Source organism: Primulina tabacum, chromosome 15 (genome assembly GCF_025594145.1).
Source record: "Primulina tabacum isolate GXHZ01 chromosome 15, ASM2559414v2, whole genome shotgun sequence".
Lineage (NCBI taxonomy): Eukaryota > Viridiplantae > Streptophyta > Magnoliopsida > Lamiales > Gesneriaceae > Primulina > Primulina tabacum.
The window spans coordinates 24,523,387-24,541,166 of NC_134564.1; the positions used below are offsets into that span (position 1 = coordinate 24,523,387).

The 17,780-nt window shown below is 35.2% G+C and overlaps 1 long non-coding RNA gene and 4 pseudogenes across 1 annotated transcript; all 5 read right to left on the reverse strand.

Annotated features, from left to right (window-relative positions):
• Positions 1-772: 772 nt before the first annotated feature.
• Positions 773-1,612, reverse strand: LOC142527648 (uncharacterized). The gene is made up of 3 exons (XR_012815495.1): positions 1,156-1,612; positions 975-1,077; positions 773-839 (listed from the first exon to the last, which is right to left on the reverse strand). It is a non-coding gene; the product is annotated as an uncharacterized LOC142527648 (long non-coding RNA).
• A 1-nt stretch (position 1,613) lies between these two features.
• On the reverse strand, positions 1,614-2,450 carry LOC142525988 (acid phosphatase 1 pseudogene; annotated as a pseudogene).
• Positions 2,451-3,992: 1,542 nt separating this feature from the next.
• LOC142525989 (acid phosphatase 1 pseudogene) lies at positions 3,993-4,722 on the reverse strand (annotated as a pseudogene).
• Positions 4,723-13,287: 8,565 nt separating this feature from the next.
• On the reverse strand, positions 13,288-15,016 carry LOC142525991 (acid phosphatase 1 pseudogene; annotated as a pseudogene).
• Positions 15,017-16,772: 1,756 nt separating this feature from the next.
• Positions 16,773-17,429, reverse strand: LOC142525992 (acid phosphatase 1 pseudogene; annotated as a pseudogene).
• Positions 17,430-17,780: the final 351 nt, after the last annotated feature.

A 17,780-nucleotide genomic window follows, 5' to 3' on the forward strand; every position in this document is an offset into this window, starting at 1 on the left:
TCATTTACGTTGAGAATTTTCATGATTTTTACTCATTTACGTTTGCATTGTTGTTGGTTATTTTTAACTGCGTTATTTTCATTGCTAAATAAATATGATCATTTTAAATGTTATTTTTAAAATGAGAGCAGAATAAAAAAATAGAAAAAAAAAAATTTTCCGCATTTTAAAAATTAGTAGACGTTACAAAGGAGTTTGAGAAGAATAAATGTATTGATGTTCGTCACATTCAATCAAGTGAAAACTCATTAGATCTCTTCACAAAGGCACTTCCTACGTCAATATTCAGAAAGCACATATATAATATTGGGATGCGCAATCTACGAAATTTGTGAAGAATTGTTCGTGTCAACATGAGGGGGAGTTTACGTGACTGCACTCTTTTTCCCTTACTATGGTTTTTATCCCAATGAGTTTTTTCTAGTAAGGTTTTTAACAAGACAGTATAAAAACACGTAATGAAGACAATCATTATAATCAACATCACAAGGGGAAGTGTTGAAAAATAATATTTAAAATGTGTGTATTGAATATTTGAATGTTGAAAATAAGAGTTGTAAAAATTAGAAATTTGTGTGTGATGATGTAGGTAATGATGTATTTTATTTTTTGATTATTTGTAAAGAAATTCTATAAATAGGCTCACCATTTGTGAAGAAATTCACAATTGAGTAGAGAGAAAAATATTATAAAGTGTGTAGTTTAGTAAATTTTGAGAGTTTGAGATTTTTACTTTTTACCATAAATTTTTACTTTTTCACAACAGTTCTCAATTTTTTTTTAAAAAATCAATACCTTTATCCCACCAGATTGGCCAGGCTTATCACTATACTCATTGCCTGGTAGAGTTTCCACGAAAGAATATTAAATTTTAATGCATGCGCTTAGCTAAGTTGAATAATTTACAAAACACTTGAAAGCAATCATCCGGACATCAAAAGGAATTTAAATCCAAAACACGTAAGATTTCGCACCTGTGAATCCTCTGCCAATTTCAAAACCCTCTGTTGAAGAAAAAGTCATAACACATTTGGCCAACACTGCTGCAATTTCTTGAAAGGCCTTAGATTCACGACTCTAAAAAGATAAACATGCGTTAAGAGGATTCATATATAAAAAATTTAAAATTTGATAGGGTTGAGGATAAAGCGTTACCCGTGGAAAATTCCTGACAATGCAGGTGACCGTGCATCCAACAGAATCACCTCTCACTCTAACAACATTAATGGCAGCAATCATTTTCTGCTTATACTCTGGATTTTGGCACCTTATAGTACTACCTTTTATCTGGCAAGATTTTGATGATAATAAACATTACTGCACCAAGATGGTACAAGAGATGATCATATGAAAATACAAGGTAGGCATAAAATATAAGTACTCTATAGGCAAGATGGAGAAACAAAACATCTGCCGAGTATGTCCAGCACATATATATATACATGTATATATTTATATTTATTTATACCTGGCTATGGTTTCATGATCAACCAAACTTTCAGGAAGTACAACTTTGTGCACTTGTGAAACATAAGCAAGAACCTAAAGAAAAAACATCATAACAAAAATGATCAGACAAGAAAAAAACTTAGTTGCATAATCAAATAAGCATTTTAATTGCTACGAAAAATAATCTTAGCTACCAATCTTTTCAATTTTAAACTCAGTGCGATCTTGTTCCGGTCCTGAAATCCAGCATTCGATAAATTATGCATGGTTATATTTCGATACCATTCACTTCGACCAGTCAATAGAAAGGCCTTGATTCCCAAGCTAAAAAATTCATCATATAACTTCAAAGTAGACTCTACTGCAGGTGTTGTTCCCATCTCAACCCACTGATCAAATTTCGTGCTATCAAAAATTTCCAAGCCATAAACATGCTCATCATAATAGGGAATATTGAATAGTAAAGCCTCATCTATATAAATAATCCAAGCATCTTTCCCATCTCCATTAAAATTGACACTTCTTGCAAAATTTTCAGACTAATTAGAAAAACTTTGAAGATCAAGTTTGTATCTCTTTCCTACCATGTATTCCTTCACATAATCGGCACAATATTCAAGAATTTTCACCCATGGACTTAAATTATTAGCCTCTATATCAACTCTCCAATTGGTACACTTCAATTGAACTTCTGCACTCTGAAAATCTTTCAATTGGGCATCATTTATTTCAATGTATTCGATAATCAGAAGCCTCAGGAAGGGGCTGTGGCCGAAGATTTCTTGACACGGAGAGAAGGACAAAATGGAAAGGAAAATGAAAACTCTTTTGAAGAAACCCATCGTGGACCAAGCAAAAAAATGGCTTCATGTTAAAAGATTGATTGAAATACGAGTGGAGATGAATGATTAATTATTAGTGGTAGGAAAAAAGTGTATCAAAAAGAATGGAATTATAAAATATTGGTGTATTTAACTTTCTTACTTTCTTCAAGAAATACTTTTATTGATGTGAATGTGAATTCTTAATGTGAATGGGAAACCCCTTTAAAGTAACATGCCCCAGCCCCAAGTGCCAAAGATTTGATGTATTTGCAGCCTTTTGGACCATATAATCACATCCCGCTGGAGTACTCCCTAGGAGAAAATATCTCTTCTTATTGCCTTCATCACAACAAGAAACCCTTTAGACACTCTCAATACTTCTTTTTCATACTTGAACACATATCCATTCAAATCAAGAGTGCCAAGTGACATCAAATTCTGTTTGAGTTCTGAGACATACATGACATTGTGTAAAGTTCTTTCAAGACCATAATGCATCTTTAATGTGATGGTTGCAATACCCTTTACCCTACAAGATTTATTGTTTCCAAGGAGAACAAGTCCTTCATCATGTTATGTGAATGTTTTGAACCAAGACTTTATAGAGCACATGTGAACAACTCGAGTCAAGAATCCACTCATTCTTCGAGTATTGATACGAGATTACAAGAGTTTTTATTGAGTCATATTCATCGGAAGCTACGGCGGCGTCACCATCATCCTTTGGTTTTTCACGGGACTTCTTTTTTCTATCTGGGCAGTCGCCTTTGAAATGCCCTTCCTCGTGACAGTGGAAGCACTTATATCTCGATTGAATTCTTAATCCATATTTATTGTTTTGCCCCTTCTTTGATTTTTTCTTATATCTTCATCGAACTGTGAGGCTCTCACCTTGAGTTTCACCATTTTGTTGAGATTTTCTTTGAAGTTCTTTTGTTCTAATAGTTGATTGTACTTCTTCTAGTGAAATCGTTTGTTCTGTCCCATATAGCATCGCATCTCTGAAATTTTCATGCAATCTTGGGAGGACATTTAATAGAATCAATGTATTATCTTCTTCACCGAGTTTTACATCGATGTTCTCTAAATCATCAAGGATTTTAACAAACTCATCGATTGGATATGCAAATTTCTTCTCATTGATGATCTTATAAAGATACAATTTATGTTTCATATGTAGTCTGTTGGCGAGAGACTTTATGTATATACAAAGTGGATAATATCATAACATTGTGGAGACATGTATGTTAGGAAATGGGTTTACGATGAAAAGCAATGAACGTAAAGGATCTTAAATCTCGTCCAAGACGTTGATATAGTATCGTTCCAAACAAAAACAAATATGAATAAGGCATACATCTACAGAAAAACAACCAATCCCTTGTTTATTGATCACAAGTTTACAAGATATGAATTGCATAGATAAAAAGATATATTTTCTCCATAAACTCTCTTCACTAAAGTTTATCCTATATTGAATCCTTGATGCTCCATTTCTCACTTATTTTTCTTGGGTATTGATTGATTTTCTTTCTCCCAAGAAGTGTCTGTACCTCACTTTTCCTGGAGCTTTTATACTTCAACTTTTAAGTCGGTAGCAACTTTTTTCCTTCATATCTACATAGCCATCTTCTATGGTCAATCCGGTCGTATCTGCCATTGACTCACTTATCAAGTCACTTGCTGCTTCGACTCGTGTAACCCACATATTTGCTATATCTATAAGTTTTCCTTCCTTTGGGAGACATTCATCAGCAGTTCTTTATGACCCATACAATTGCTAGGGAAAATAATCTTAGCTACCAATCTTTTGAATTTTAAGCTCAGTGTGATCTTTTTCCAGTCCTGAAATCCAGCATTCAACAAATTATGCATGGTTATATTTCGATACCATTCACTTCGACCAGTCAATATGAAGGCCTTGATTCCCAAGCTAAAAAATTCATCATATAACTTCAAAATAGACTCTACAGCAGGCGTTGTTCCCATTTCAAACCACTGATCAAATTTCGTGCTAAAAAATTTCCAAGCCATAAACATGCTCATCATAATAGGAAATATTGAATAGTAAAGCCTCATCTATATAAAAAATCCAAGCATCTTTCCCATCTCCATTAAAACTGACACTTCTTGCAAAATTTTCAGAATAATTAGAAACACTTTGAAGATCAAGTTTGTATCTCTTTCCTACCATGTATTCCTTCACATAATCAGCAAAATCTTCAGGAATTTTCACCCATGGACTTAAATTATTAGCCTCCACAGCAACTCTCCATTTGGTACACTTCAATTGAACTTCTGCACTGTGAAAATCTTTCAATTGGGCATAATTGATTTCAGCGTATTCGATAATCAGAGGCCTCAGGAAGGGGCTATGGTCGAAGATTTCTTGACACAGAGAGAAGGACAAAATGGAAAGGAAAATGAAAACTATTTTGAACAAACCCATTGTGGACCAAGCAAAAAAATGGCTTCATGTTAAAAGATTGATTAAAATACGAGTGGAGATGAATGATTAATCAATAGTGGTAGGAAAAAATGTATCAAAAAGAATGGAATTATAAAATATTGTTGGATTTAACTTTCTTACTTTCTTCAAGAAATATTTTTCTTGATGTCAATGGGAATTCTTGATGTGAATGGGAAACCTCTTTAAAGTAACATGCCCCAGCCCCAAGAGGCAAAGATTTGATGTATTTGCAGCCTTTTGGACCATATAATCACATCCCCCTGCAGTACTCCCTAGCAGAAAATATCTCTTCTTATTACCTTCATCACAACAAGAAACCCTTTAGACACTCTCAATATTTCTTTTTCATACTTGAACACATATCCATTCAAATTAAAAGTGCCAAGTGATATCAAATTCTGTTTGAGTTCTGAGACATATATGACATTGTGTAAAGTTCTTTCAAGACCATCATGCATTTTTATTGTGATGGTTGCAATGCCCTTTACCCTACATAATTTATTGTTTCCAAGGAGAACAAGTCCTTCATCAAGTTATGTGAAAGTTTTGAACCAAGACTTCATAGAGCACATGTGAACAACTCGAGTCAAGAATCTACTCATTCTTCGAGTATTGAAATGAGATTATAAGAGTTTCTATTGAGTCATATTCATCGGAAGCTACGGCGGCGTCATCATCATCCTTTGGTTTTTCAAGGGACTTCTTTTTTGGGAAAATTTGCATTCAGTACCCGTTTGACCCTATACTTTCTTTCCACTCCCTCTTTCCCAAAATACCCTTATTCCTATATTTTAATAATTGATTTTTCTTTTTAAAGTATTGGCCCATCATGCTTCCGTAAAATAAAATTAAATCTTTTACCTCTTTGACCGGAGGACCACCGGGTTATATCCACCGTATTTTACGAACTGCTCCTCACAATCCAACCACGCGATCGCAACCGATGGTTACCGACGCAGATTCCTTCAGCAGTACTTGACACAACTCTAATTTGTTTCCTATCTTAGAGTGTATAGTAAAAGATAAAATTTTGAAAATAATACTTGAGAGGGGCTGAGAGCAAAAATCTCTTTATTCAAACACAAACATTTATTTATTACATTGAAACCTCCTGTAGAGGAGGAGAAACTTGTTTAGCTACTTGTAGTAGCCGAACACATAAACTAGAAAGAAAATATTACAATTTATTGTTGAAAGAAATGAGGAAAATGTTTGATGATCTCCACTTCTTTCTTCCTACCTTATTTATAGAAGGCTTCTTCGGATTTGAACTTCAGATTTCAAATCTTCATAAACCTTTACAGCTTGCTTATGGACCATGTTGTGGTTGAGTGGTCCCTTGAGATGTTCCCGTCTTTTTCTAGATTATTAATCTAGAAATTAACTTCTCATCTTCTTTTACCTCTCCAAGATACCAATAACGATGAGTATGTAAGAGATCTGCGGTAATCTCATCTCCTTTTTCCTGGAATCGTTGGACTAGCCATTTAAGAGAATCCGCCTCTTTTCTCTTATACTTGATCCTTCTTTTTAAAACCTTTAGATATGTGTAATACATTTTCTTTAGGTTTCTTTTGGTATGTTTCACTAGTTCCCATTTACTCTTATTTATAGTATGTTACTTGGGTCCAGTTTTCTTGTCCGTTTATCAGATTTCCATTATCTTTAAAGATAAGGAATCCAATATCCTTTGTCATTTTCCACCTATTATTGGTGGTCTTTGTTCTTTTTCCACCGATTATTGGTGGTCCTTGAATTCCACCTACATGATTTTTCACATGGTGGTCCTTCTTTTCTTGGTGGGATGATCACATGTTTCTTTTAACTTTGTCGAGGAATCTTTGACTTTTTGTTTCCTTGAGGAAAATGTGATTGTGGTCCTTCCCTGCTTGTCCTTGTTTCGGTAAAATATTTCCGATCAGATCTTGGTTTGAAACCTTTATCGAACTCCGGTTCTTTCTGATTCTGGCATTCAGGACAGATGTTTTCTGACCATTTTCCTACATGTGCCATATTGCAGAATTTTCGACGAGTCTCTTTACTTGCCGACAGCTTGCTGTTCCACAGAAGATTTCTTTTCTTTTCAAATATTTCTTCTGCAAAACTTGTGGTTTTTCCTATCATTGTATTTAACATGAACAATCCATTTAAAGAATTTTGATAAAACTTAAATGGAAACTTGAATTTGTCCATCTCAGTGAGACAGACCCATAAACCCCATGCTCTTCTAGTTGAAATATCGTCTTCAGTTATTAAAGCAACCAGGGGTGTTTCTTATGTTGGAGGGTTCTTGATAAATTTCTGAATGTTTGTATCTGGCCTCCTTAACTTGATGAAATGAAAGGCTTCATGTGAACCTTTTCCTGCTGGTTCTGGTGCTGCACTGAAAAAGTATAGCTCCAAAACATCTCCTCTGGACAAATAATCGTTATTCGCCCAAGTTTCATGAACAGCTTCCTAGATCCATTTAGGTAATCCTGAGATTTCCAGATAGCTGTGTGATGTGGTATAAACTGAGGCAAGAGTCCCGAATTCATACCAGGTTTTGACCTCCTTGGGATATGAATTAGGTTTCATCCATACCCTAGGATATTTCCCTGAAACATCAACCCTATTGGTAGCTGGGTTAATGCCAACTCTTGTTTTTAATTTCTCCAAGTTTTGTTGGTAAACCTGAAATGGAGAAATTGCAACTTCATTAATACCAACCTTAGATTTGCCTTTGTCAGTACGAAGCCTAAGGTTGATTTCTCCCTCTTCAATCCGTGAGGTGGAGGGTTGACTTGAGGACTCAAGATAAGGATCAGGAGTCTCAATTTTTGTTTCAGCCGACTCATCTGGAGATGATCCCGACTTAACACTTGTGCTAGGGGTACTAGAATCCCCTGCTCCAGGTATAGAGTCCTGTACTCGAAAACTCTCCATTTGGGAAACCAATGGCTTCTCAATGCCTTGGAGGATAGGCCTTTGTGTTACAGATCATAACTGAATATAAGCCTGTAAGCATCCTGTAATTCGATCAGAGACAACTCTCTTATCGGCTTGTTGTAGTCTTCCCGTAACTTCTGCGTTTAAGACCAGTTTGTTAAACTCGTTTTGAAGCATTTCAACGTGTTCCTTCAAATGCCTCTGCATCTTGATGATGACATCGATATCACCGCTGTCCATCTCTTGTTAAAAAATCTGCAAGAATATTTTAATGAGATTTTATTATCACAATATCAAAAATATAATTCTGACATAGTGCATGCCACCTTAATAATCTGGCCTTCTCAGGTTTAGACTCAATTCTATTCCTTAAGAAAGCTTTTACCTGAGTGTTATCAAATTTCATAGTAAATTTCTTTGTAAGTAAAAATAATGGCCATTTTTCAAAAGCCCTTTTTACTGCATAAAATTCCTTCTCGTTGATATTCCATCTGATGGCTTCTGCTTTGGAGAATAAACCACCACAATATCTGCATGGTTGTTCTCCATCTGGTTTGAGCTTAGTAAGAACTGCTGCCCACCAATGATCACTAGCATCTGTATATAATACCAGATCATCTTCGTCTTGAGGAATAGCCATTTTTGGAAGATTTCTACAAATCTCCTTTAAATAGACAAGTGCTTCTGTGTGTTCTTTTGTCCATATAAATCTTGCATCTTTTTTCAATAATGGACTAAACACTTTCCTGTGTTTTGCTAGGTTTTTTATAAACATCCCAGCAAAATTAACAACTCCCAAAAAACTTTGAAGTTGTTTCTTATCTTTGAGACTTTCTGGAAAATTTTGCACCTTTTCGACAATGTGGTCTTGCAGAATTATTCCTGACTCATCGATTTCAATTCCGAGGAATTCAATCTTTCTTGTTGCAATGACTGCTTTCTTTTCAGATAAAACCAGTCCTTCTTTTTTACAAACCTTAGAGAAAATCTCTAAGTGTTTAACATGTTCATCCATATTTCTAGATGCTATTAAAACATCGTCAATATAAACAAACATAAATTTAAAATAATCTTTAAAAAGATTATCCATTTTCCTTTGAAATATCTGGGGTGAATTAGCCAATCCCATTGGTAATACTTCCAAAATATAATGTCCTTGAGGTGTGGAGAAAGCTGTGAATTTCTTGCTTTCTTCCTGCATTCGAATTTGGTAAAATCCAGACTTACAGTCGAACTTAGAGAATATCTTGGCGTTGCGTATGCAACTAATCAAGTGTTCTCTATTAGGTATAAAATACCAATCAAACTCCAGAATCTTATTAATTTCTTGATAATTAATAACCAATATGGGTTTTTTTGATTTTATCTCACCATGGTTTCTTACCAGAAAGCCTGGACTACTATATGGTGACATACCTGCTTTGATTAAACCAAGGTCCAGATGTTCCTTGATTATAATCTGCATATCCCTTTGATCAATGATATTCATTGGGATAGGTTTGCAACGGACAAATTCATACTCTTTGCCTTTCTTAATGTTAAGGCAAGCTTTGAGTTGATTTTTGTCCCACCATGCCAAGGGATCTTCATTGTAATTTTCTTTGATCCTCTTCTTGAAATTTTCCAATGATACCTTAGATTCGAACTTTATTTAATTCGTTTGTAGAGTTATCTTAAGGCATTCTATATCTTCTGGTTGGAGTATTTGATCTGCTCTTAACTGGAGCATTGTTTCTCCAAACCGTCTAGAATCCTTCATTTTTGGGTTCAGAAGTTGTCCTGAATCACCACGCTTGCTGCGAAATTGGATCGGTAATTTTCTGTAAAATGCCTCTTTTAGTCTCTGGACTATGATTTTGTGATCACAGGGTGTTATAAACACTAATCGTCTAGTCTCATTTACTTGAGTATAGGATTTGAACATCTGTAGGAAATTATTTCCTAGCAATATGTCAGCTCCTGTATCATGAAAATAAATTGGTGGTGTCTTTACCTTGTACCAAGGTGTTTGTCCAGCACCGCCAATCATGATTTCAGTCATCTTAATCCCTATACATAAGATTAAGAATCTTCTGGAAAAATCTCTTCCAGCAATCTTTGGTAATTCTTTTTCCAAATTATTTGGAAAAACTCCTCGTTTTGCTGTACATATTCCAGCACCTGAATCAATATAAGCAGCAAAATATTCTGCCTTATATTGTTCATACAACATTCCTACTAGAATGTATATGGAGAATGGACTTGTGGTCATTGTATTTTCCACATCTTATCATCTGCCATAAACTCCATTCCATACTCTAGTCGTTTCCAAGGTTTGTGTTACTCGAGAAACTCTAGTCCAAGAATTAGTCGATCTAATTCTTTCCCTGGAATTCCTTGAATATGAACTTCCAATTCTCCGATATTGATAAGTCCTTGGTAAGTTCCAATCATGGGTTGTTCCAAATAGTATATTGAATTACAAGAAAATTGATTCCTTTGCTTTGTAATATCAAATACTATTTCTATTTCCTTCCACCCTTCTGGGCATCTAAGTTTTCCCATTGTAGAAAAACTTTTCAGCTCCTGTTGGGTTTCTATGACAGTCGTTTTTCCCCACCTGTAACTCGTAATTCCATCTCCCTGAAAAGATAGTCTTCTTGATTCCAATCTAAGACTTTGATTCCTTAGTAGAATTGGTTTGTCTTGTATTTGGATATATGTTTCCTGTATTAAAGGAAACTCAACTCGTTCTGGATAAATTGCATGAGCAACTTTTCTGAATATCTCGGGTATTTCAATGAACTCGTTTCTAATAAACAACTCAGAATGATGTATATTAGATAGAGCATATGAAATCTGATAAGTTATAAAATATGGTCTATTACCTTCTTTTATCATCCTCTTTTCCTTGAAATTTTGGTGCAATGTCAAGGCTCGGCTGAAATCTCGATCTGCCAGGTTGTAGGCTATTCTTGGATATATTACTCCTACAATCTTTCCTGCACAGAGATTTCCTGAGATTGTTCCCAGTACTGAATCTTGTAGATTCCCCATTCTTTTATCGCATATAGCAATATCAATAGGTGAATCTATCCCTTCTTTGAAAGTAGCCTTTATCATAATATGGATTGCTCCAATATGAATCCAGGACATAGTCCTTGCTACTTCTTTCTTGAGTTTTTGTAATTCCGCCTTAATTTCTTCAGAAGGAATTAACTGTATCTCCATTCTATTTCCCGTAAGTTCCATTGGGATTGCCATTTCCCTTCTAGAAACTTTATAGATTAGATAATGCTTTCTGTTTCTTAGGCTAAGACTTCCTAAGAACTTTTCTACCCGTCCTGCAGAGAATCCTTGATATCTCTGTAGACTAGGATTTTCTCTCATGATCCTTTGGACCATATTGTGAGATATTGTTGTCTGGCTGAAGAATCCAGACAAATCTTCATGTGTTTCGTGTCGAAAGATTTCGTCCTCAGTCATATTCCGATTCTGTTCCATCAAATTCTCCCAGACTTAAGACCTCTTCTTCTTCATATATACTTTCATCCGAGGCAATGTCCTCGAATCTGTAAACCTGAACAATATCTTGGTAATAAACTGCTTCTTCAATATCCGAGGTTGGATCGAAGCGTTTAATACCTCTTTTTTCATTTTCTGGATAGTTGGTCGAGATATGACCTCTTGCTCCACATGTCCAGCAATTACGATCCTTGAAACTTTCATTAGCTCTAGTATGAGCTCTTCTGAAAGTTTTCTTCGTAGGTGTTCTCCCTGTGCTTCGAGATGTATTCGATGCTTGGGATGATATCCTACTTCTTGATGGTCCACTTCTTTGTCCATATTTATAAGATCTGGCTTTTTGTTTAGACCAAACAGTTCTTGGTTTCCAAGAACTTCTTCCACTTCGAGCATAAGGATGAGTCCTAAAACTTTTCCTCTTATGCTTCTGTGGTTTACTTCCAATAATTGTTGGAAGATCATTCTCTTTACAACACAAAGGAGTTCTTTTTGTTGATACCCCTTAAGCGTTTGTAATTCTTTTGTATGGCACCATTCTGCCAATTTTCCTTTAAAGAAAGAGGCTCTTCTTGCCAACGTATCTGGATTACCTGGTACGTATTCCCTTAGGAGCATTTCTCTCAAGGGACTTGGCATTTTTGCGAAGAAAAGCTGCATAGCTATATCTTCTTCGACTCCTGAATTCCATCGATATTTAGTGAATAACATAATGTATTCATCTACTAGACATATATCATGTAATTCAAGATTATACAGAGCCTGAGTATATTTCTTCTTCTTCTCTGTATCTTGACTGTTAAAATAGTCTACCCCTATAAATTGTGCTTTAAATAGGGTAGCCATTTTTCCGGCTATCTCACTCGGAGATTCTCCGGCCAGGACTGACTCTTTCATTTCTAATGAAGTCATGTCCCAAGAAATTTTCACTGATCCCATAAGACTCATTTCCAAAAGTTTAATGAATCCTTCTTTGTTGAGATCAAGTGTTCCTGCTGCGATTCTCATAGCTGATGTCCAGTCATCTATAAGATCTTCTCTGTTTTTGAAATCTAATACATCAATGTTAAGCATAACCCCATAAGGATGTATAGGATCTAAAATAGTTTTCCCATAGGGTGTTTGGTGCAAGGGAATTTGATTTCTCCTTGTCCTTGTTCCCGCTGGGTGTCATCCTCCACCAGTATGGAAATCAGATTGAGATTCTCTCATGTTAACATTCTGAGATCCCACACTTTCCCTTGGTGGTTCCTGAGTAGATGACCAGGTTATAGCAGGTATTTCACCTCCTGCTGTGTTTATCTTTAGATCTACAACTTTGAGATTTGCGAAAGATTCCGCAAGCTCTTGTAGATCCTCCAGACCAATTCTTTCAAAAATTGTCATCAGATAAATTTCTTTTCTGAGACAGATTTAATTAGATTGATTATCTTTTCTTCTTCAGTCAATGGTTTTGACACAACTCTGGCTTTCTCTTGTTGATGTAACAAAGGTTCGGTGCCAAATGATGGTGGTAACCATCCTCCTGAAGTTCTTTTACTAGAACTTGGTTGTTGTTCTAGTTTCTGAATTCTTATTTGAATATTCTTTAATATTCCAAGAATTTCTTCCTGGTTTTTAAGGATTTCTTCAACTCGTTGAGGTACAAAATATAGCATGTTGCCATAATTTTGTACTGTTTTCTGGATTTCTCTAAGATCTAAAGAGAGTTTAGAGGAGTCTGGTACTATCTCCAGAAACTTATTTGTTTGAATCATAAGTTTACATGAGAATTTACCTGAGGGTGCTGATGCTTCCATTTTTGCTTCTGATAACTAACAATAGTTAGATGCCCTTGTGTATATTCCAAAATATTGAAATAAATCTTGTAAATTATTTTTCTCGAACCTAAGTTCGGATTCAAAATTGTTCGAAATTCTCCTTCTCAAACATTTTAGTTTCTCTTGTAATAATAAATCTTGTGTTTGAAATAAATTAACCATGCTCTGATATCATTTTTGAAAGCGCGGGAATCAATTAAAATCTTTTATAGGGAAAAGGTATTTGTGGTACTTATGTAAAATTTTTCTCTCTCCAGGGAGTTGAGGCAAAGATTCCTTTGGTTTGGGGACTGACTCACAATTCTCCCTTCTTTTTTCTATCTGGGCAGTCGCCTTTGAAATGCCCTTCCTCATGACAGTGGAAGCACTTATATCTCGATTGAATTCTTGATCCATATTTATTGTTTTGCCCCTTCTGTGATTTTTTCTTATATCTTCTTTGAACTGTGAGGCTCTCACCTTGAGTTTCACCATTTTGTTGAGATTTTCTTTGAAGTTCTTTTGTTCTAATAGTTGATTGTACTTCTTCTAGTGAAATCATTTGTTCTGTCCCATATAGCATCGCATCTCTGAAATTTTCATGCAATCTTGGGAGGACATTTAATAGAATCAAAGTATTATCTTCTTCATCGAGTTTTACATCGATGTTCTCTAAATCATCAAGGATTTTAACAAACTCATCGATTTGATATGCAAATTTCTTCTCATCGATGATCTTGAACAGATACAATCTATGTTTCATATGTAGTCTGTTGGCGAGAGACTTTATGTACATACAACGTGGATAATATCATACCATTGTGGAGACATGTATGTTAGGAAATGGGTTTACGATGAAAAACAATGAACGTACAGGATCTTGAATCTCATCCAAGACGTTGATCTGATATCGTTCCAAAAAAAAAAACCAATATGAATAAGGCCTACATCTACAAAAAAAACAACCAATCCCTTGTTTATTGATCACATGTTTACAAGATAGGAATTGCATAGATAAAAGGATATATTTTCTCCATAAACTCTCTTCACTAAAGTTTATCCTATATTGAATCCTTCATGCTCCATTTCTCACTTCTTATTCTCTGGTGTTGATTCAATCTCTTTCTCCCAAGAAGTGTCTTTCCCTCACTTTTCCTGGAGCTTTTATACTTCCACTTTTTAGTCGGTAGCAAACTTCTTTCTTGTATATCCACATAGCCATCTTCTTTGGTCAATCCGGTTGTATCTGCCATTGACTCACTTATCAAGTAACTTTCTGCTTCGACTCGTGTAACCCACATATTTGCTATATCTATAAGCTTTCCTTGCTTTGGGAGACATTCATCAGCAGTTCTTTATGACCCATACAATTGCTACGGGAAATAATCTTAGCTACCAATCTTTTGAATTTTAAACTCAGTGTTATCTTGTTCCAGTCCTGCAATCATGCTTTCAACAAATTATGCATGGTTATATTTCGATACCATTCACTTCGACCAGTAATTAGGAAGGCCTTGATTCCCAAGCTAAAAAATTGATCATATAACTTCAAAGTAGATTCTACAGCAGATGTTGTTCCCATCTCAACCCACTGATCAAATTTCGTGCTATCGAAAATTTCCAAGCCATAAACATGCTCATCATAGTAGAGAATATTGAATAGTAAAGCCTCATCTATATAAAAAATCCAAGCATCTTTCCCATCTCCGTTAAAACTGACACTTCTTGCAAAATTTTCAGACTAATTGGAAACACTTTGAAGATCAAGTTTGTATCTCTTTCCTACCATGTATTCCTTCACATAATCAGCACAATATTCAGGAATTTTCACCCATGGACTTAAATTATTAGCCTCCACAGCAACTCTCCAATTGATACACTTCAATTGAACTTCTGCACTCTTGAAAATCTATCAATTGGGCATAATTGATTTCAGCGTATTCGATAATCAGAGGCCTCAGGAAGGGGCCATGGTCGAAGATTTCTTGACACGGAGAGAAGGACAAAATGGAAAGGAAAATGAAAACTCTTTTGAAGAAACCCATCTTGGACCAAGCAAAAAAATGGCTTCATGTTAAAAGATTGATTGAAATACGAGCGGAGATGAATGATTATTCATTAGTGGTAGGAAAAAAATGTATCAAAAAGAAAAGAATTATAAAATATTGGTGGATTTAACTTTCTTACTTTCTTCAAAAAATACTTTTCCTGATGTGAATGGGAAACCCCTTTGAAGTAACATGCCCCAACCCCAAGTGCCAAAGATTTGATGTATTTGCAGCCTTTTGTACCATATAATCACATCTCGCTGCAGTACTCCCTAGCAGAAAATATCTCTTCATATTGCCTTCATCACAAAAAAAACCCTTTAGACACTCTCAATACTTATTTTTCATTCTTGAACACATATCCATTAAAATCAAGAGTGCGAAGTGATATCAAATTCTGTTTGAGTTCTAAAACATACCTGACATTGTGTAAAGTTCTTTCAAGACCATCATGCATCTTTAATGTGATGGTTGAAATGCCCTTTACCCTACAAGATTTATTGTTTCCAGGGATAACAAGTCCTTCATCATGTTATGTTAAAGTTTTGAACCAAGACTTTATAGAGCACATGTGAACAACTCGAGTCAAGAATCCACTCATTCTTCGAGTATTGATATGAGATTACAAGAGTTTCTATTGAGTCATATTCATCGGAAGCTACGGCGGCCTCACCATCATCCTTTGGTATTTCATGGGACTTCTTTTTTCTATCTGGGCAGTCGCCTTTGAAATGCCCTTCCTCGTGACAGTGGAAGCACTTATATCTCGATTGAATTCTTGATCCATATTTATTGTTTTGCCCCTTCTGTGATTTTTTCTTATATCTTCTTCGAACTGTGAGGCTCTCACCTTGAGTTTCACCATTTTGTTGAGATTTTCTTTGAAGTTCTTTTGTTCTAAGAGTTGATTTTACTTCTTCTAGTGAAATCGTTTGTTCTGTCCCATATAGCATCGCATCTCTGAAATTTTCATGCAATCTTGGGAGGACATTTAATAGAATCAATGTATTATCTTCTTCATCGAGTTTTACATCGATGTTCTCTAAATCATCAAGGATTTTAACAAACTCATCGATTGGATATGCAAATTTCTTCTCATTGATGATCTTGAAAAGATACAATTTATGTTTCATATGTAGTCTGTTGGCGAGAGACTTTATGTATATACAAAGTGGATAATATCATACCATTGTGGAGACATGTATGTTAGGAAATGGGATTACGATGAAAAGCAATGAACGTACACGATCTTGAATCTCGTCCAAGACGTTGATATGATATCGTTACAAACAAAACCAATATGAATAAGGCCTACATCTACAGAAAAACAACCAATCCCTTGTTTATTGATCACAAGTTTACAATATATGAATTGCATAGATAAAAGTATATATTTTCTCCATAAACTCTCGTCACTAAAGTTTATCATATATCGAATCCTTCATGCTCCATTTCTTACTTCTTTTTCTTGGGTATTGATTGAATCTCTTTCTCCCAAGAAGTGTCTTTCCCTCACTTTTCCTGGAGCTTTTATACTTCCAGTTTTTAGTCGGTAGCAACTTCTTTCCTTCATATCCACATAGCCATTTTCTTTGGTCAATCCGGTTGTATCTGCCATTGACTCACTTATCAAGTCACTTGCTACTTCGACTCGTGTAACCCACATATTTGTAATATCTATAAGTTTTCCTTGCTTTGGGAGACATTCATCAGTAGTTCTTTATGACCCATACAATTGCTACGGAAAATAATCTTAGCTACCAATCTTTTTGAATTTTAAGCTCAGTGTGATCTTGTTCCAGTCCTGAAATCCAACTTTCAACAAATTAGCCAAGGTTATATTTCAATACCATTCACTTCGACCAATCAATAGGAAGGCCTTGATTACCAAGCTAAAAAATTCATCATAAAACTTCAAAGTAGACTCTATAGCAGGTGTTGTTCCCATCTCAACCCACTGATAAAATTTCGTGCTATCAAAAATTTCCAAGCCATAAATATGCTCATCATAATAGGGAATATTGAATAATAAAGCCTCATCTATATAAAAAATCCAAGCATCTTTCCCATCTCCATTAAAACTGACACTTCTTGCGAAATTTTCAGACTAATTGGAAACACTTTGAAGATCAAGTTTGTATCTCTTTCCTACCATGTATTCCTTCACATAATCAGCACAATATTCAGGAATTTTCACCCATGGACTTAAATTATTAGCCTCCACAGCAACTCTCCAATTGGTACACTTCAATTGAACTTTTGCACTCTGAAAATCTTTCAATTGGGCAAAATTGATTTCAACGTATTCGATAATCAGAGGCTTCAGGAAGGGGCTATGGTCGAAGATTTCTTGACATGGAGAGAAGGACAAAGTGGAAAGGAAAATGAAAACTCTTTTGAAGAAACCCATCGTGGACCAAGCAAAAAAATGGCTTCATGTTAAAAGATAGATTGAAATACGAGCGCAGATGAATGATTAATCATTAGTGGTAGGAAAAAAATGAATAAAAAAGAATGGAATTATAAAATATTGGTGGATTTAGCTTTCTTACTTTCTTCAAGAAATACTTTTCTTGATGTGAATGGGAAACCCCTTTAAAGTAACATGCCCCCAGCCCCAAGTTCCAAAGATTTGATGTATTTGCAGCCTTTTGAACCATATAATCACATCCCGCTGCAGTACTCCCTAGCAGAAAATATCTCTTCTTATTGCCTTCATCACAACAAGAAACCCTTTAGAGACTCTCAATACCTTTTTTCA